This window comes from Micromys minutus (genome assembly GCF_963924665.1).
Source record: "Micromys minutus genome assembly, chromosome: 6".
Taxonomy (NCBI): domain Eukaryota; kingdom Metazoa; phylum Chordata; class Mammalia; order Rodentia; family Muridae; genus Micromys; species Micromys minutus.
The window spans coordinates 10,809,039-10,829,700 of NC_137975.1; the positions used below are offsets into that span (position 1 = coordinate 10,809,039).

Genomic DNA, 20,662 nt, shown 5'->3' on the forward strand with positions numbered 1-20,662 from the left:
GGACAAGCGGAATAGAATACACATTAAAAATGAACAATCATTAGCAGGTTATCTAATATCTCAGGGCTTAAGAAATATAGTTCAATTTATTAGGGAAATCAAAGATAACTATTAGGATACACAGCTCGCCACCAAATGCAAAGTCAGTCTGCCATTTAGCCTTGAAAATGAAATCAATTTTGCATACTACCATTGACACAAAATCCACATAAACACTGGAGTCACAATTCATTGAATTTTTCGGGTAAGGAAAAGTTTAGTATTAATGGTAACAACAAGGCAGGATTCTTATATGAGGACTGCATGCTTGGTTGACATTTTGCTGAATAACTGTAACTTGAAGAATGCAAAGATAGGGTTTAATGAGGTGACCTATAGCTTTGGCACATCAGGAGTTCTTTGTTGTTACCTTTATGTTACTTTATGCTGCTGGCTCTTGTACCTCGGGAGATTGTAACAGTGACCAAATTACCTGTGCAGTTAAGGCTTATTCTTTGATTACTGTTGTCGAAAGCTCATTTGAAAATGATCAAATCATACCTGGTGAGCTTGCTTCCTGCGATGTGTAGTTACAAGTACAATAAAGACTGTCTCATTGTGCTGGACATCGGCTCTGCTTAATCATTCAGTGCTCAGGAAACCAGGATCATGCTGACTTGGATAAATTCTGAGCAGGATAGATGGAGGAGGAAAATACGTGTGGGAACCCCTTAAATATATTACAGAAATTAATACATCAGGAGTGTGAGGCCAGACTCAGTTACCCAACAAAACTATGTCTCAACATATTGCTACCCAAATCTATTCTTCACCATTACAATATCATCAACAGCTTCAGGTTCATGTATTTTATGATCTTTAAAAACATTTTGCTAATAAATAAATAAAAACATTTTGCTTTAAAAAAAAACAAAAAAATATTTACAAAACAAGAAAACTTTAACTATTTCCATGTTACATTTTGTTTTACATGTACTTTATGCTCATTGTAACTATTAAGTTTTCAAGGCATACTATCAAACCTTTAAAAAAATCAAGTACTGACTAAAAAATATATTCATATAGTTTTATGTAAAAATTATGTTAAAATCTGAAAAAAATTACTGACAAAAATGTATAATTTTAAGCAAAAAATGTTTAAAATCTGTACATTTATCTTTGTTTTGTAAAATAAAGTTGTTTAAAAAAAACTTACACAAAAAAAAAATTTAAGATCAAAAAGAACCTGTAGAGGCAATTCCCCCCTTTTGTTTAACCAGACACTTCTTGAGGGTGCAGTAAGTATGCTCAATGATTCCTTGTCCGTGAATATTATAGGGCAATCCTTGAGTTACTTGAATGCCCATCATTTTGCTGAAGGACAAAAAAGAAGCAGAAGTATAGACAGGCCCATTATCTGTTTTTAATTCTTTGGGTTGCCCAAGGTGCACCATGCTTCAAAGCAATGTGCAATTACATAATGTGCCTTTTCCCCTGTATGTAAAGATGCAAAAATAATCCCAGAGGCTATATCAACAGAAACATGGAGATACTTTAATTTTCCAAATTCAGGGAAATGAATGACATCCATTTGCCAGAGGTATAGAGGGTGCAATCCACGTGGGTTAACCCCAAACCCAATCTGGGGTAGCATAGGGGCACACTTCTGACACCCTTTTTACAATATCCTGTGACTCATCGAGCGTGATCTTAAAGCATGAGGACAGGGTCTTGGAATTAACATTGAACTGTGAATGAAATTTTTTTTTTCATCTTTGCAACTCACTTTATTGTTTCTGTATAAACTTCCTCTCACATGGAGGAATATATTGTTATAGTCATTAGCTTATCTCTCTCTTTAAAAAAAAAGAAAGAAAAAGAAAAAACAACTCTATGCTAACAGCAATGGAGCCAAAAGGAGGAAAACCATAAGCTACAATAGAAAGGCACTTAGAACCTGTTAAAATACTGAATCCTGGAATGTGCAACGAACTGACAACAAGTATACCAGCCCTTCCAAGCCTGGTCTATCACTGAATCACATGCTGAGCTAATGTTCCAGTGCTCTGCCCCTCTGCTCTTGGGCTTGAGTCTCAAACCCAATCCCCCAGCCAGGGACTTAAGGCCTAGGGCCCTAACAGAGCCAAGAGGTTGCTTGGATCCTAGGCAGACCCAAAGGTAGGAGACCAGCTCCCTTGCTTGCTCACAGCCCCTTCAAGGGGTGGAACCAGCACAGCTGAGTCCCATGAGGGCTGGGGTCCTAAGACCAGCAGTCAGGTAGATGAGGGCAGGGTGACCCTTCTGAAGCAGAAGGGCAGTCTGAGAAAAAGACTAGGCAGAGCTACTCAGAGGAGCCACAGAGCTAAGGACCCCACTACTACCCCAGCAGCTCTTTTGTTCTACAGATGGGGAGGGTGAGGGCTTAGCTACTGCAGCCTAGTATAGGGGACAGCAAGAGGCCCAAGCTGGAGCAGCTAACCTTTTGGAGCTATGGAACACATAGTCCTCCAATGTCCTTAGATTGTTCTAGCCCCAAATAAGTGCTAGACTTTATTCTGAATAGCACAAGCCCTGGGGTGGCCGGCTTGAGCAGAGCTCACGGGCAAGAGAGGCAGCACCAAGAAAAGGGTTCAACTGCAAAGTCAGGAAAGAACCCTGTCACATGTCCAGGCTTTTCTCTAGCCAGCTTTTCCCGAGCAAAGAGTTGGTTCACCTAATGCTTGGCTGCCTAGCCTCCCTTACATCCAGGGGCTTCAGTCAGTGCTTTCTAGAAAGCTCCTTTCCAATGAGTCTTCTTTCCCTGAATTCCATGACTTCGTAGTCCCCAAACCTATAGCTGCTTCTCAAGCCTGATAGCCCAGCTGGTATTGACTAATGCCTTACAAGCTTCTGCAGAATAGCACTGCCCAGGCCAAGCCAGGCTGGGCCAGGTCAGCACAGTGATCCTTTGAACCTGCTTGTACATTCCCCAGGAGGAGGTTGAGTGGTCAGCTGCCTCTCCTCTTTGGAAAGTGTTGCCAACCCTTTGGCAGTGCTAATTCTGACAGGAAAGAGAAGCACTGGCAGAGCAGGCTTCTCTGCTAAGCAAGCAGGGAAGCACCTTGTCATAGCAGCAGGCGGGAAAGGGCAGCCTGTGTCTGTCTTGCTCTCCCTCTAGAGGGCGGACCAGAGGGAAAGGGGTCTAAGGAATTCCCAAGCATGGGCCTATCTATGATCACTGGGGGGTTCCCTAGTTGACAAGTAGGTAAGGTGGGGAGGGATGGAAACCTGCCCAGCAAGACTGGTCACAGAGAGGAAAGCACCAGAGCAAGAGGCAGGACAGGCAGAAGAAGGGCTCACCCAGACTGTGCACTAGGGAAGTGGGAGTGAGTGAGGCCTTAGCACCCGAGAATGGCTCTTCTTGGACGGCAGGTCCAAGCCAGGTCCTCACTCTGGACCAGCAGGCCAGCAAAGACCTTCTGGCACCATCCTTGCCACCCAGCTTGTCTGGGGCTGCAGCTTGGCCCTGGGGCAGTAGGATATTATTGCTATTTCGCAGAAGAGTGTTCCTCGGGGGACAAGCCCGCAGTAGGTGGCTGGGCTGTCACGGCTGGTAGATGGGTAGCCCAGTTTCAGTTTACCACAGCTGGTTTGAGCAGCACAGACCCTGGTGGAATGACCACCCAGCCAGGAGTAAAGGCCTCTGGACTGCTGGCTGCTGAGTTGCCTGTGGACAGGTCCAGTACAGTGCCTGGTAGCAAAGGGAGTCCGTCAGGGCTTGGCCGGGAGCGGCTGCGCTCCATCCTTTCCAGGGGGGTCTTGTGGTCTTCCAGGCCCAGGACCCTGGCAGGCACTGACCCACGACCCTTCTCCCCCTCAGCCTTGTTACCAACAGAGCCACCCAGGAGAAAGACCACAGGCAGGCCTAGTCCACCAGCCCCAAAGGGTGAGGGCAACAGTGGGTTCTTGGCCAGATTGAGGGGCAGAACAGAGCCTGGCAGCCCAGGGCCCATACCCCCACTCCCACCCCCACCCCCACCATTGCCACAGGCCAGAGCACTGAGGTCAAGGGGGCCAGGGGCCAGAGGTAAGGGCAGGCCAGGCAGACTGGGGCCTCCAAAAAGGGCAGCAGGGTTTGGGATGATGATCTGAGCCCCCACTGACATAGGAGCCACTGTCAGGAGTGGGCAGTGGTGGTTTAGGGGGTGGGCGCAGCTGCAGGAGCTCCTGCTGCTCATGGGACACAAAGTGGCCATGGGCTTTGATGTGTTTGCGCAGTGAACTGGGGTCCGTGTAGCGCTTGTGACAGCCGGGCATCTTGCAGTAGTAGGGCTTGTCTACGTAGTGGGTACGGGTGTGCTTGAAGCGGTCACTCGAGTTGGAGTAACGCTTGTTGCAGCCCTCATAGGGGCAGACGTAGGGCTTCTCACCTGTGTGGGAACGGTTGTGGATCTTCAGGTTTTCCAGGCGGGAAAAGCTCTTGTTGCAGGTGGGACATCGGTGTGGTTTCTCGTTGGTATGGGTCCGGATGTGGATGAGCATCTTGTACCTGGCATTGAAGCCTCGGCCATGGCGGGCACAGCCCTCCCAATGGCAGCAGTATCGAGCATCCTGTTCCGGCTTGACGTGATGGTCATTGACATGGTCAACCAGGTCTTGAAGGAGCTCAAAGAGCTGGTTACACTTGGCCCATCGACACACCAGCTGCTTGGCCAGGGGCAGCTCTGGTGAGAGGCACTTGTCCTTGGGGGGAGTAAGGAAGGAGGAAGCAGGCAGGTGCAGAGCCCCACCAGAACCCAGGGGCAAGAAGAACTGGAAGGAGCTGGGGACACCATCCAAATAACGAAGTGGCTGGAAATCCACAGCAGTTGGCAGTGGAGGCAGGTCCCCATTGCCCTGGCGCTCAGGAGACAGGGAGCTGCTGCCATTGGGGGAGTCCAGTCCAGATGGTGGTGACAAGCTGAGGTCCACCAAGGGGGCTGCAGAAAAGCGTCCATCCAGCTTCTCAGGGAATTTGGGGTTCAGCAGAAAACCTGGTGGTGGAGAGCCTGGGGAACCAGGTGTGGGACTATCGTCCACCAGGCCCAGCTCCCTAAGCAAAGCATGATGCCGGACCACACCCAGTGTCCTTTCTTTCTTCTCTCTTGCCGCTCGGAGCTTGGTGATGCTCAGCTTTAGGTCAAGCGGCTCGTCCAAGGAGTGCATGGTGGGAGGGAATGTCAAAGACAGTACCCAACTGGTCTTGAGGCAGGAACCTCGGCTACCGGGCTGACTGGCTCCGGCTGCGGGTTCCGGCGGTCGTGGGGCAGCGGAGAGCGGGCGAGGGGGAGGGCCGGGGCGGGCGGGGGCCTGGGCGCGAGGCTCAAGGGGCGCGGGCTCCCCTGGGGCGCGGCCGCCCGGCGCCCGGCCGCTCCCGCCACATCTGCAGCTCCGGGCAGGGAAGGTGGCCCGTGAATGAAATTCTTGAGCCAATGAAATAGGTGATGTATTGAAAAAAATCAAGCAAGCCCTAGTGGCTTTATTTGCAATATCATTTCCCTCTGCTAGGAGACCAGGAAAGTTAGTATGGGCACGGATATGCTGTACAAAAAAAGGGTAATGTTCTTTTCAAAACCAAGTCATGCAAGGTGACAACGAGATGTCCAATGGTAGATTTTGAATTGATTTTACCCAATTCTTTGAGGCAGAGCAACATGTTAACAACATACTGGCTATCAGAAATCAAATTAAAAGGACATGGAAACAACTTAAATACCTGAATCACAATTTGCAATTCAATGACTTGGGGTGATGCAAGGGAAAATTGTACGATAACCAGAGAGGATCTTCCCACCACATATGCTCCTTGTCCTGTCTTGGAACCATCTGTAAAGATAAGTGGAGCATCTGGCAAAACATCCTTTGAAGTAATGTGAGGGAAAACTACAGCATGAGTGGTAATCAACGGTAAGATAGGATCCTTAGGGAAATGATTATCAAAGTTACCCTGAAAACTACACCTCAAAATTGCCCAATCATCTACTGAGGCTGATAAAACTTCCAACTGTTTTACATTATAGGGAACTACTAAATCCTTAGGTGGGACGCCAAAATACTATATGCATTGTTGAATGCGTAGCAAAGCCTATTATGCCACTGAAGTGGTATAATGCACAAGTGTCTTGTCCGGGGAAATCTTGGGATGTATCCAAAGCAAAGGAGCTCCTTGCCATAGAACTCCTGTAGGCTGTGCCTCTGTGGGCAGAATACACAGCAAAATGGGTTGTGACTCATCCCAGTGTTTTAAGGCCGCAGTTTGGATGTCCTGCTCTACCAGTTGTAATGCAGCTCAGGCAGCACCAGTGAGTTGTCTGGGAGAATCAAGAGCAGAATCACCTGGCAGAAAATCATAGAGTAGTTGCAGCTGTCTATTGGTTAGAGATAAATAGGGTCAAACCCATTGAATATCTCCTAATAATTTTTGAAAATCATTTAGCATTTTTAACTTATCAGTATGAATTTGGATTTTCTGGGGAGTCACTGAATCCATAGTTATTTTAGTACCCAAGTAGTTTACCACCATATCCTTCTGAACATTTTCTAGAGCCACAACCAAATTCCATTTTTGTAGTTGAGATACTACACAGCTATATGCCTCATCAAGCATACCTTCCTTTGGGGCTGCGATAAGGATGTCATCCATGTAATGATAACATTTCACCTTTGGAAAGGCCAATCTAACTTCTTTTAGGACTGCATCTACATATAATTGACACACAGTTGGATTATCAGCCATACCTTGTGACAAAACTGTCCATTCAAATCTCTTATCTGGCTCATCATGATTTTGTGAGGGCACAGTAAAAGCAAATCTAAACATATTTTTAGGATGTAAAGGTAAAAGAAAAAGCAATCTTTAATATCTAGAACCATAAGAGGCCAATCTCGGGGCAAGACAGAAGGCAATGGGAGCCCCCACTGCACCGGCCCCATTATCACCATTTGTTTATTAATTTCTCTTAAATCATGTAATAATCTCCACTTTCCTGATTTCTTTATAATAACAAATAAGGGGGTATTCCATGGGGAAGTAGAGAGGCGTATATGGCCTTGGGTTAGTTGCTCCTGTACCAATTCCTGAGCGGCAATCAACTTTTCTTAGGGGAGTGGCCACTGAGAAACCCAAACTGGATTCTCAGTCCTCCATGTTATGGGTAACACTCCCTCAGTGGCCCCTAGGAAAAACCTAACCTGCCGCAATCCATTTTCTTGTGGACAGTTACAGAGGAGGCCTTGTCTTTTATGGCGAGGCCCAGCCCTTTTCCAGGGACATAACCCATGTCCATCATTAGCTTGTGAGCTGTAACACCCTTCATTAGTCAGCACATAGCCCATCTCTTTCATTAAGTCACGGCCCCACAAGGATATTGGAACAGCCAACACATAGGGTTGGAAGTCACCTGAATGGCCTTCTCATCCTTCCAGTGTAACATGTGAGAGCTCATTTCTAGCATCTGTGCATATCCCGACCCTCTTAAGGTCTGCTCTGATTGTTGTTTCGGTCACCCAGTAGTCCAGTCTCTGGTGCTAATTATACTACGATCAGCACCTGTATCTAAAAGGCCCGATATGGACTTTCCGTCAATTGTTAGCTTCAGTATCGGCTGGGTGTCAAGATCAAGGAAGCAGAAAACAGAGGCACCGGTTGACCTTCGAAGCCCTTACTTCCTTGTTCCTGATTATTGGCAGGAAATCGTGCATGAAGGCTGGGCAGAAGGACCAATTGAGCCATTCTATCCGCTGGCGAAATTGCACACACGCCTCAAGGGGACGAGACCATAATTTTTACCTGCCCAGTATAATCTGGATCTATCACCCCGAGATGGACTACCAATCCCTGCATCATGACAGAACTCCTCGCCAAAATTAATCCCACACTATCAAGAGGTAAAGGGCCCTTAAAGTCTGTATTCACTAATTGAGTTCCCATTCAGGGAGTTAATATGAGTCTGGTGGTGGAACAGAGGTCAAGTCCTGCACTGCCTTTGGTTGCTTGCCTGGCCGACCCCAATGCATTGGAGGGTTCAAGTTTGGCCATCCTTCCGACACTGCCCCACATATTTGAGAACCCTGGGGTCGGGGGCCCCCGCCTCCAGTTTTTTGGCTGGACACCAGGGTTCAAGGGCTGCCCATGGATGTCCTTCACTGAACGGCACTCATTAGCCCAGTGATTCCCCTTTCTGCAATTCGGGCACAGCCCAGGTGCCCCCTGTTGGCGAGCGTATTGCCTGTCACATCCGCCTCGCTGCGGGCATTGACACTTCATGTGGCCAGGCTGACCACATGCAAAACAAGTCCCACTCTTTTGACAATTTCTTCCTTGTGACATCTGCACAACTGCAGCTGCTAGGCCTGCATTAGTTAGCAGCTCTCCCAGGTCCCTGCACAACTTCATCCAGGCTTCTAACCCTTTGATCTTATACGGGGTGATCACTTGCCTACACTCCTCAGTACAATGTTCAAATACGAGCTGTTTCAGTAGAGGCATGGCAGTATTGGAATTTCCAAAAATGCACCCCCCGCCCCGCTTCCATCATCCTTGCCACAAAGTCTGCAAATGGCTCTGTGGGTCCTTGGGGAATCTTAGTCAGATTTTCACTTACTGCCCCTCTATTTGGGAGGGATTTCCAAACTCTAGTGCCTAGGATATTGATCCGATCATATACCTGAGATGGATAATTGATCTGAGCTGCTGCAAACCTTCCTTGTCCCATCAGCATGTCCTGATCCCAGGCAGGCTGACCATTGCGAGCATTAAAAATGACCTGCTCTGTGGACAATTTCAATATAGTATGCCTTCCAATCTAAATATTGACCAGAGGTCAGGCAAGCACAAGCCAAATTTTGCCAATCACTAGGGGTCATGCAATACCAGTGTAGGTGTTCTAATTGCACCATAACATATGCAGCACTAACTCAGCTAGCCTCTGAAGAATTTTCCAGTCTAGTGGCTCATGATAATGATTACCCTGTGCATCCTGAAATACAGGAAAGCACTGAGCTCATAGCTCTCTCCAAGTTTCAGGATGTAGACTACGACCTTCTGCTCTGCCTGTGGCATAAGGAGGTGGAATTGGCAGCCCCGGAGCCAACAGTTCAATCCGTACTTGCACTTTCTCCAAACTGTTGGCCATGCTCTCCAGATTGTCTTCTGACATTTCTCCCCCACTAGACACTTCTCCCACCTCTGAATTCTGGGAGCGCTCTTCCCTAACCTGATTCAGAGCCTCATGGACATAGAAAACCTAAAAAAGAAATCAGGAGTCACAGGTGCAAGCATCTCCAACAGACTACAAGAGATGGAAAAGAGAATTTCAGGGGCTAAAGACAACATTGAAAACATAAACAAAGAATAGGTGCACAGGCCATCTGCCACCAGGAACAGCAGAGATCCAGGGACACAGGTCTGGTGAAATGGCGCTCTGAGTAGCTGGGGAGCAGAGAGGTCTGTGCCCAGGGCTCGAAAAGTGTGCCCGACCTGATTGGTTCATGGGAGCAAGAACCATGACTTAGGGTGTCTGTTTCCAGTCAGGGGCCTGTGCATGGAGTACAGGCACTCAGGCCATCTACCACCAGAAACAGCAGAGATCCAGGGATGCAGGCCTGGTGAGACAGTATTCAGAATAGCTGGGAAAAAGGGAGGTCTGTATCAAGCGCTCAGAAAGTTTGCCCCACTCATTGGTTCAGGGGAACGGGAACCCTGCCTTATGGTGTCTGTTTCCAGCCGACAGCACATGTGTGCAGAACAGGCAATCAGGCCATCTGCCACCAGGAACAGAGGAGATCCAGGGACACAAGCCATCTAAACCAGAGAGATGAGAACCAATCACTGACAACAAGACCTCATATAATCACAGACAACAAGATGGCAAGAGGAAAGCGAAAAAACATACACCAGGGAAACCTAGACAACCTGGTAACACCAGAACCCAGCTCTCTGAACATAGCAAACAGCAGAATGTCAAACATTCCAGAAAAAGAAGACTCAGACCCATAATCATACTTCACGATGGTGTTAGAGAACCTTAAACAAGAACAGGAGGGAAAGCATAAAGAAATAGAAGCTTTTAAAGAGGAAACAAGAAAATCACTCAAAGAAATCAAAGAACTAGAGGAAAACAGAAACAAAGATATGAAGAAATTGAAGAAGGAAATTAAAATGGAAATGGAAAAAATAAAGAAAACACTATGAGAGACAACCCTGGATGTAGAAAACCTAAAAAAAAAAAAAAATGAGAAGTCACAGATGCAAGTATCTCCAACAGATGAAAAGAGATGGAAGAGAGAATCTCGGGGGCCAAAAACAACATAGAAAACATAGGCAAAACAGTCAGAGAAGATGCAAAAGGCGAAAAGCTCCCAGACCAAAATGTCCAGGAAATCCAGGACACAATGAGAAGACCAAAACTAAGTATAATAGGAAAAGAAGAGGGTGAAGAATATCAACTAAGAGGCACAGTAAATATCCTAAACAAAATTGTAGAAGAAAATTTCCCTACACTTAAGAATGAGATGACCATGAGCATAAAAGAAGCCTACAGAACTCCAAATAAAGTACACAAGAAAAGAAATTCCTCAAGACACATAATAGTCAAAACACCAAATGCCCAAAGCAAAAAAAAAAAAAAAAAAAAAAAAAAAAAAAAAAAAAAAAAAGAATACTAAAAGCAGTAAGAGGAAAAGATCATGTAACATATAAAGGCAGGCCAAAGAGATCACAACAGAATTGTCAACAGAGACTATGAAAGGAAGAAGATCCAGAACAAACAAAATGCAAACTGTAAGAGAACACAAGTGTCAGCCCAAACTGCTATACCCAGCAATACTCCCAATCACCATAAATGGAGAGACCAAGATATTCCAAGACAAAGCAAAATTTACACGATATCTGACCACAAACTCATCAGTGCAACAAATTATAGGGAAAAAACCCAGTACAAAAAGGGAAACTACATCCTAGTAAAAGCAAGAAAATACCGAAGCAAAAAAACGAAAAGAAGAAAGAAACACAGGCATAATTCTACCTCCAAAGCAAAAATAGCAAGAAACAGCAAACACTATTCCTTCATATCTGTTAATATAAATGGACTCAATTCTCCAATAAAAAGATATAAGATATGATACTGGATACATAAATAAAATCCAGCATTTAGCTGCATGCAGGAACTCCATCTCAGAGAAAAAGACAGACACTATCTCAGAATAAAAGGTTGGAAAAAATACTCCCATGAATCCTTCAAATCACCATGATCTAAGGCTGGTCTTTAATAACAACAAAGACAACAAAAAGCCCACATACACATGGAAACTAGACAATGCTCTATTAAACGACAGCAGGGTCAAAAGAGAAATAAAGAAAGAAATTAAGGACTTTCTAGAATTCAATGAAAATGAAAACACAACATAAACAAACCTATGGGATGTAATGAAAGCAGTACTGAGAGGAAAGCTCGTAGCTCTGAGTGCTTCCAAAAAGAAACTGAAGAGAGCATACACTAAAAACCTGACAGCACAGTTGAAAGCTCTAGAACAAAAGGAAGCAGATACACCCAAGAGGAGTAGATGGCAAAAAATAATCAAACATAGAGCAGAAATAGACCAAATAGAAACAAAAAGAACCATTCAAAGAATCAACAAACCAAGAGCTGATACTTTGAGAAAATTAACAAGATTGATTAACCCTTAGCAAGACTAACTAGAGGGAAAAGAGAGAGTATACAAATTAACAAAATCAGAAAGGAAAGGGGAGACATAACAACTGAAACTGAGGAAATTCAAGAAATCATCAGATCCTACTACAAAAGCCTATACTCCACAAAGTTGGAAAATCTAGAGGAAATGGATGAATTCCTAGACAGATACAAGATACTACAGTTAAATAAGGACCAGGTAAATAATCTAAATAACCCCATAATACCTAAAGAAATAGAGCCAGACATCAAAAGCCTCCCAACCAAAAAAAGTCCAGGTCCAGATGGGTTCAGTGCAGAATTTTACCGGACATTTATTGACGACATAATACCAATACTCTACAAACTATTTCACAAAATAGAATCAGATGGAACTCTACCTAACTCATTTTTTGAGGTTACAATAACCCTCCTTCCTAAACCACACAGAGACTTTACAAAGAAAGAGAACCTCAGACCAATCTCACTTATGAACAATGATGCAAAAATACTCAATAAAATCCTTGCAAAATGAATCCAAGAAGACATCAAAATGATCATTCACCATGGTCAAGTAGGCTTCGTCCCTGGGAAGCTGAGATGGTTTAACATACAAAAATTTGTCAATGTAATACACCATATAAACAAACTCAAAGAAAAAAAACCACATGGTCATCTCAATAGATGCTGAGAAAGCATTTGACAAAATTCAACACCCCTTCATGTTAAAAGTCCTGGAAAGAACAGAAACCCAAAAGCCATACCTAAACATAATAAAAGCAATATACAGTGAACCAACAGCCAACATCAAACTTAATGGTGGGAAACTTGAAGCAATCCCACTAAAATCAGGGACTCGACAAGGCTGCCCACTCTCCCCCTACCTATTCACCATAGTACTAGAAGTCCTGGATGGAGCAATTAGACAGCATAGGAAATCAAAGTGATACAAAATGGAAAAGAAGAAGTAAAAATATCACTATTTGAAGATGACATGATAGTGTACTTAAGCGACCCCCACAAATTTCACCAGAGAACTCCTACAGCTGATAAACAAGTTCAGCACAGTGGCTGGATATAAAATTAACTCAAACAAATCAGTAGCCTTCCTATATTCAAAAGACAAACACGTGAAGAAAGAAATAAGAGAAAAGATACCATTCACAATAGTCACAAAAAAACATTAAATACCTTGGTGTGACTCTAACTAAGCAAGTGAAGGACCTGTATGACAAGAACTTCAAACCTCTAAAGAAGGAAATCGATGAAGATCACAAAAAATGGAAAGATCCCCACCAAGAACACATTGACAAATTCCGGGTTGCACCCTGTATTACATGTACTGTTTGCTCGTTGTAAAAAAAAAAATCTTTACACACCAAGAAAACTTTGACTATTTCCAGGTTGCATCTTGTTTTACATGTATTTTATGCTCATTGTAACTAGTGGGATCTTGATCACACTATCAAACCTTTAAAAAAAAAAAACCAAGTACTGACAAAAATGTATTGTATACTTTTATGCAAAAAAATGCTTAAAATCTGTACATTTATCTTTGTTTTTTAAAATAAAGTTGTTTAAAAAAAAAAAAGAAAGAAAAAAAATGGAAAGATCTCCCATGCTCATGGATTGAAAGGATCAACATTTTAAAAATGGCCATCTTACCAAAAGCAATCTACAGATTCAATGCAATCCCCATCAAAATTCCAACCCAGTTCTTCATTGAGTTGGAAAGATCAATGTGCAATTTCTTCTGGAATACCAAAAGACCTACAATAGCCAAATATCCAAATCCATTCTCAACAACAAGAAAACATCTGCAGGAATCACTATCCCTGACGTCAAGCTATATTACAAGGCAATTGTGCTGAAAACTGCATGGTACTGGTACAGAAATAGGCATGTGGATCAATGGAATAGAATTGAAGATACAGAAATGAGCCCTCACATACATGGTCAACTGATTTTTGACAAAGAAGCTGTAAACATTCAATGGAAAAAGGACAGCCTATTCAACAAATGGTGTTGGTCCAACTGGCACTCAGCATGCAGAAGAATGAAAATAGACCCTTTCTTATCTCCTTGTACAAAGCTCAAGTGCAATGGATCAAAGATCTTCACATTAAACCCGGTACACTGAAACTATTAGAGGAGAAAGTAGGAAAAACCTTAGAACTCATAGGCACAGGAGAAATTTTCCTGAACAGAACACCAATGGCTCGAGCTCTAAGGTCAAAGATTGACAAATGGGACTTAATGAGATTGCAAATTTTCTGTAAAGATAAGGACACTGTCAAGAAAACAAAACAGCACCCAACAGAGTGGTAAAAGATATTTACTAACCCCACATCAGAAAGAGGCCTAATATCCAAGGTATATAAAGAACTCAAAAAGCAAGATACCAGAGAATCAAACAACCCTATTAAAAACGGGGTACAGACTTAAACAAAAAGTTCTCAATCGAGGAATATCGAGTGGCTGAGAAACATCTAAGGAAGTGCTCAACATCCTTAGCCATCAGAGAAATTCAAATCAAAGCAACCCTGAGATTCCACCTCACACCAGTCTCAGATTAGCCAAGATCCAAAACTCAGATGACAGCAGATGCTGCCAAGGATGTGGAGAAAGAGGAACACTTCTCCACTGTTGGTGGGGTTGTAAACTGATACAACCACTCTGAAAATCAGTCTGGTGGTTCCTCAGAAAATTGGACATAGAGTACTACCTGAAGATCCAGTGACGCTCCAACTTACAACAAAGACACATGCACCACAATGTTCATAGCGGCTCTATTTATAATAGCCAGAAGCTGGAAAGAACCCAGATGTCCTTCAGTAGATCAATGGATACAAAAATTGTGGTACATTTACACAATGGAATACTACTCAGCTATCAGAAACAATAACTTAACAAAATTCTTAAGAAAATGGATGCATCTAGAGAATATCATCCTGAGTGAAATAACCCAGTCACAAAAGAACAGACATAATATGCAGTCACTGATAGTGGGATGCTAATCCCAGAGGCTCGGACTGCCCCAGAAACAACTAACAGACTGTGTAAAGTTCAAGAAAAAAGTAAAAAAAAAAAAAAAAAAAAAAAAAAAAAAAAAAGAATCGTTATCATGTGGCAATTAGTATGTGTTCTATGTAAATCCTGTTGTTTTGTTTTTAATCTGTTTTCATTTGTTAATTATTTTTAGTATTGTGAGTCAGCTCCTGTCTAATTGTGAGTAATGAAGTACCAGACCAAGGAATTTTTGAGAGTTTAATCTAATGAGATTATTGAAATAAAGGTTATTTTATTTATTATTGAAAAGAGGTTGTTGTACTAATAACACTAGAACTCTTGTATCCACAACAAAATGTCACATAAATTTTCAAATTTAAATTTAAGCAAATAATCAAATGCTTTTATTTAGACACAAGAACGAAAAATTGTGTACCATATACTTTAATATTTTATACCAACTTAAAATATTATTACAGTTAAAACTTTATGTAATCTATTCTTTTATATTTTTTTGTAAATGTGTCTCTTTAAAAAAAATAAGCAACAAATATTTAAATGCTTGTTTGCTTGTGTTTTCTTTTTTCTTTTTAAATGGAAAATTATTTGTGGAAGAAAAAAATAAAACAATACTTTGTTTATGTAAAAAAAAAAAGAATAGTGGTTGCTGTTTCCTCCTATTATTGCTTTTGTAGGTTGAATTATGCCTGTGTCTCTTTCTCCTTTTGGTTTTCTTGCTTGGGAGTTTTCTTGTTTTTACTAGGATGTAATTCCCCTCATTGTATTGGGTTTTCCACCTATAATTCATTATAGTGCTGGGTTTGTGTTCAGATATTGTGTAAATTTAGTTTTGTCTTGGAATATCTTCATCTCTCCATGTATGGTGATTGATAGTTTTGCTGGGTATAGCAGCTTGGGCTGGCACTTCTGCTCTCTTAGTGTCTGCATGATGTCTGTCCAGGCTCTTCTAGCTTTCATAGTCTCTGTTGAGAAATTGGGTGTGATTCTGATTGGTCTGCCTTTATATGTTACATGACCTTTTTCCCTTACTGCTTTTAGTATTCTTTCTTTGCTTTGGGAACTTGGCGTTTTAACTATTATGTGTCGGGAGGGATTTCTTTTCTGGTCCAACCTATTTGGAGTTCTGAAGGCTTCTTTTATGCTCGTGGTCATCTCATTCTTAAGGGTAGGGAAGTTTTCTTCTACAATTTTGTTGAAGATATTTACTGTGCCACTTAGTTGATATTCTTCTCCTTCTTCTATTCCTATTATCCTTAGATTTGATCTTCTCATTGTGTCCTGGATCTCCTGGACATTTTGGGTTAGGAGCTTTTTGGTTTTTGCATCTTCTCTGACTGTTTTGTCTATGATTTCAGTGTTGTCTTCAGCCCCCAAGAATCTCTCTTCCATCTCTTGTAGTCTGTTGGAAATGCTTGCATCTGTGACTCTTGATTTCTTTTTTAGGATTTCTACCTCTAGGCTTGTCTCTTTTAGTGTTTTCTTTATTGTTTTCATTTCTGTTTTAAATTTCTTCTTCCATTCCTTCATCTTTTTGGTTCTGTTTTCTTCTAGTTCTTTGAGTTCTTTGAGTGTTTTTCTTGTTTCTTTTTTAAAAGCTTCAAATTCTTCATGCTTTTCCTCCCGTTCTTGTTTAAGGATCTCTATCATCATCTTGAGATAGGATTTTGTGTCTGAGTCTTCTTTTTCTGGAGTGTTTGGCATTCCGCTGTTTGCTGTGATGGGAGAACTGGGTTCTAGTGCTGCCAGGTTGTCTTGGTTTCCCTGGGGTACGTTCTTCTGCTTTACTCTTGCCATCTTGTTGTCAATGATTGGTTCTCGCCTTTCCCTTGGGCCTGGCCTATGTCCCTGAATCTCCGCTGGTCCTCGTAGTGGATGGTCTGAGCCCTGTTCTGCACTCAAAAGCCGCAGGCTGGGAACAGAGGGTCCAATGCTGTGTTCCTGGTCCCTGAATCAGGCAGGGCAGGGGCGCACTTTCCGCACGCGCTCGGCAGAGATCTCTCCACCCCCTGGCTATTCGGAACCCCTTCTCACCTGGCCTATGTCTATGTGTCTACGCTGGTCCTGGTGTCCTGCTTTTAATATTCTTTCATTGATTTGTGCATTTGCTTTTTTGAGTATTATGCGATGTGAATAATTTTTTTCCTGGTCCAATCTATTGGGAGTTTTGTAGGCTTCTTGTATGTTCAAAGATCTCTTTTTGTAGGTCAGGGAAATTTTCTTTTCTATAATTTTGTTAAAGATATTTACTGGTCCTTTAAGTTGGGTATCTTCCTTCTATTCTATACCCCTTATCTTCAGATCTGAACTTCTCATTTTGTCCAGGATATCCTGGATGTTATGGTTTAGGAGCTTTTTACATTTTGCATTTTCTTTGACTGTGTGTCAATGTTTTTTATGTTATCTTCTATCCCTGAGATTCTCTCTCTCTCATCTCTTGTATTTTGTTGGTGATGGTTGTGTCTATGACCCCCTGATCTGTTTCCTAGGTTTTATATCTCCAAGGTTGTCTTTCTTTGTGATTTCTTTATTCTTTTTATTTTGTTTTTAGTTCCTCAATGGCTACTCCAGCTTGTTTCTTGGGGCTGTTTGCTTGGGGCCTATTTCTCAGCCTTTTATTCTGAGATAATGTCTGTCTTTGTCTCTGAGATGAGTTTCCTGTATGCAGCAAAGTGCTGGATTCTGTTTATGTATCCAGCCTGATAGTCTATGTCTCCTTATTGAGGAATTGAGTCCATTTATGTTAACATATATTAAGGAATACTGGTTGCTGTTTCCTGCTATTTTTGCTTTTAGAGGTAGAATTATGTCTGTGTGTCTTTCTACTTTTGCTTTTCTTGCTTACTTATTTTCTTGCTTTTTCTAGGATGTAGTTTCCCTCCTTGTATTGGGTTTTCCATCTATTATATTTTTGTAGGGCTGGATTTATGGTAAGATACTGTGTAAATTTAGTTTTGTCCTGAAATATCTTCATTTCTCCATCTATGGTGATTGAGAGTTTTTCTGGGGATAGTAGCCTGAACTGACTATTTGTGTTCTCTTAGGATCTGTATGATGTCTGTCCAGGATCTTCTAGCTTTCATAGTCTCTGTTGAGAAATTGGGTGTAATTCTGATTGGTCTGCTTTTATCTGTTACATGACCTTTTTTCCTTACTGCTTTTAGTATTCTTTCTTTGTTTATAACACTTGGTATTTTGACTACTATATGTCAGGAAGAATTTCTTTTCTGGTCCACTCTATTTGGAGTTCTGTAGGCTTCTTTTATGCTCATGGCCATCTCAGTTTTTAGGGTAGGGAAGTTTTCTTCTACAATTTTGTTGAAGATATTTACTGTGTCTCTTAGTTGATAAGTTGATATTCTTCTCCCTCTTCCATTCCTATTATCCTTAGGTTTGGTCTTCTCACTGTGTCCTGGATTTCCTAGACATTTTGGGTTAGAAGCTTTTTGGTTTTTGCATCTTCTCTGAATGTTTTGTCTATGTTTTCTATGTTGTCTTCGGCCCTTGAGATTCTCTCTTTCATCTCTTGTAGTCTGTTGGAGATGTTTGCATCTGTGTCTCCTGATTTCTTTTTTAGGTTTTCTATCTCCAGGGTTGTCTCTTTTTGTGTTTTCTTTATTGTTTCTATTTCCATTTTTAATTCCTTCATCTATTTGGTTGTGTTTACCTGTAGTTCTTTGAGTTCTTTGAATGTTTTTCCTGTTTCCTCTTTAAAATCTTACATTTGTTTTTGGTTGTCCTCCCATACTTGTTTAAGGGAGTTATTCATACTCTTCTCAATGATCTCCATCATCATCTTGAGGTATGATTTCAGGTCTGAGTCTTCTTTTTCTGGAGTGTTTGGCAATTCACTGCTTCGTGTGGTGGAAGATCTGGGTTCTGATGTTGCCAGGTTGTCTTGGTTTCCATTGCTTAAGTTCTTTTGATTTTCTCTTGCCACCTTGTCTGTGATTATACGTGGTCTTGTTGTCAGTGATTGGACCCATCTCTCCTGTGGATCTGAGGGCCCGTGTGCTCAGGAAGAAACCACTTCTGAGTGTTCGGCTTTTAGTGTTCAAGCAGTGAGTTCTTGTAGCAGTGACTCAGCTCTGTCTTTATGGGCTCAGATGTGGGAGCTCTTGTGAGGCTGTTCTGGCAGCTCAGCCCTGTGCCCATAGGTCCTGATTACTACTGGCAGGGATCTGGCTCTTTCTCTAGGCCAAAATGGACTCTTTTCCAGATAGCACAGTACTTTCTGCTCTCTGAGAACTCCAGATATGCTCTCCCTGATCCTATGTGCCAGGCACCCCCCTGTTCCAGGTGTGAAAGGGTTTTAGAGTTGATCTTCAAGAACTGCCTTTCCCGGGAAAACCCCAGCTCCCACTGACAAGGGCTTGTGCAATAGTGTGGGCCTGTGTCTAGACTGTGAGTCCGGGCTTTCCGGGCAGATCCTGAGTTCCTATGCCAGAGGTCTGGCCCCACCATGGATCACAGGGGAGTGTTTTCCACACCTCTGCCTAGCCCTCTCTGTGCCTTGATTACTCACAGCACAGTACCATCAGACCTGTGTCCTCGGACTTCTGCTGTTCCAGGTGGTAAAGGACCTGAGCGTTTGGTTCAGGGCCACAGGCTTTCCAGGATGAAACCAAGTCTCTATGCTAGAGATCTGGCCCTACCGTGGACCACAGGGGTGAGTTTTCTGCGTACTCCGCCTATCCTTCTCCATGCCTTGGTTACTCGCAGCGCAGTATCCAAAGGCTTGTTTTCTTAGTGTAGGGGAATGCCAAGGTGCTGAAGTGGCAGAGGGTGGTTGGGAGAAGAAACTCCTTCATGGAGGCAATGGCTAGGATAGAGGAAATGTGATTGGATGATTGGGGAAATGGATAACATCTGAAATACAACTGCAAAGAATATCCAATAAAAAAATGTAAAAAAATAAAATTTTTTAAATGAGGTAAGTGCTAAACAAAGAATTCTCAACTGAAGAATATTGAATGGATGAGAAGCACCTAAAAAATGTTCATCATCCTTAATTATCAGAGAAATGCAAATCAAAACAACCTTGAGATTCCACCTCACACCAGTCAAAATGGCTAAGATCAATATCTCAGATGACAGCAGATGCTGGGGAGGATGTGGAGAAAGAGGAACACTCCTCCACTGTTTGTAGGATTGTAAGCTGATACAACCACCCTGAAAATCAATCTTGCTATTCCTCAAAAAATGGAAATAGTACTACCTGAGGACCCAGCTATACCACTCCTGGGCATATACCCAAAAGAAGTTCCAACATCTAAAAAGGACACATGGTCCACATGTTCATAGCAGCCTTACATATAATAGCCAGAAGCTGGAAAGAACCCACTACTCAGTTATTAAAAATAAGGGGGTGGTAGCAGCATCACTGAGCTTCCCAAGTCAGAGACAGAGAGGCATGGGGCTGCCACCATGACTGCTAGGGAAAGTTGTAAGAACCCACCCAGGACCTTCAAGTCATGAATAATCTGATGGTTTCTGAATTAACTGGGAAAACAAGTGCCATTTGAAGAGTATGTTTATATATGTAAAACCTTTTCTCATCATATAAACTTTTTCATAAGAAGACATTCTGAACATCAAGAGTTTTGCAACTGATGAAAATTAATTTAAGCATCAAATGGAGTAACTTATGTATATGCATTATCCATCGTCCAGGATAACCATGCTGTGTGGCACCCTGAACTATCTGCCCCCAGAGATGATTGAAGGTCGGATGCATGATGAGAAGGTGGACCTCTGGAGCGTAGGTGTTCTGTGCTATGAGTTTCTAGTGGGGATGCCTCCTTTCGAGGCACACACTTACCAGGAGACCTACAGAAGGATATCATGGGTTGAATTCACATTCCTTGACTTTGTGACATAAGGAGCAAGGAACTTTATTTCAAAACTGTTAAAACACAATGTAAGCCAAAGGCTAACACTCTCGGAAGTCCTTGAGCACCCTTGTATCA

General features: G+C 42.6%; 1 pseudogene across 1 annotated transcript; it reads right to left on the reverse strand.

Moving 5' to 3' along the window:
- Nucleotides 1–3,590: 3,590 nt before the first annotated feature.
- LOC308422164 (zinc finger protein GLIS2-like) lies at nt 3,591–5,163 on the reverse strand (annotated as a pseudogene). Its single transcript has one exon. The product of its transcript is annotated as a zinc finger protein GLIS2-like (transcript).
- Between the last annotated feature and the right edge of the window lie 15,499 nt (nt 5,164–20,662).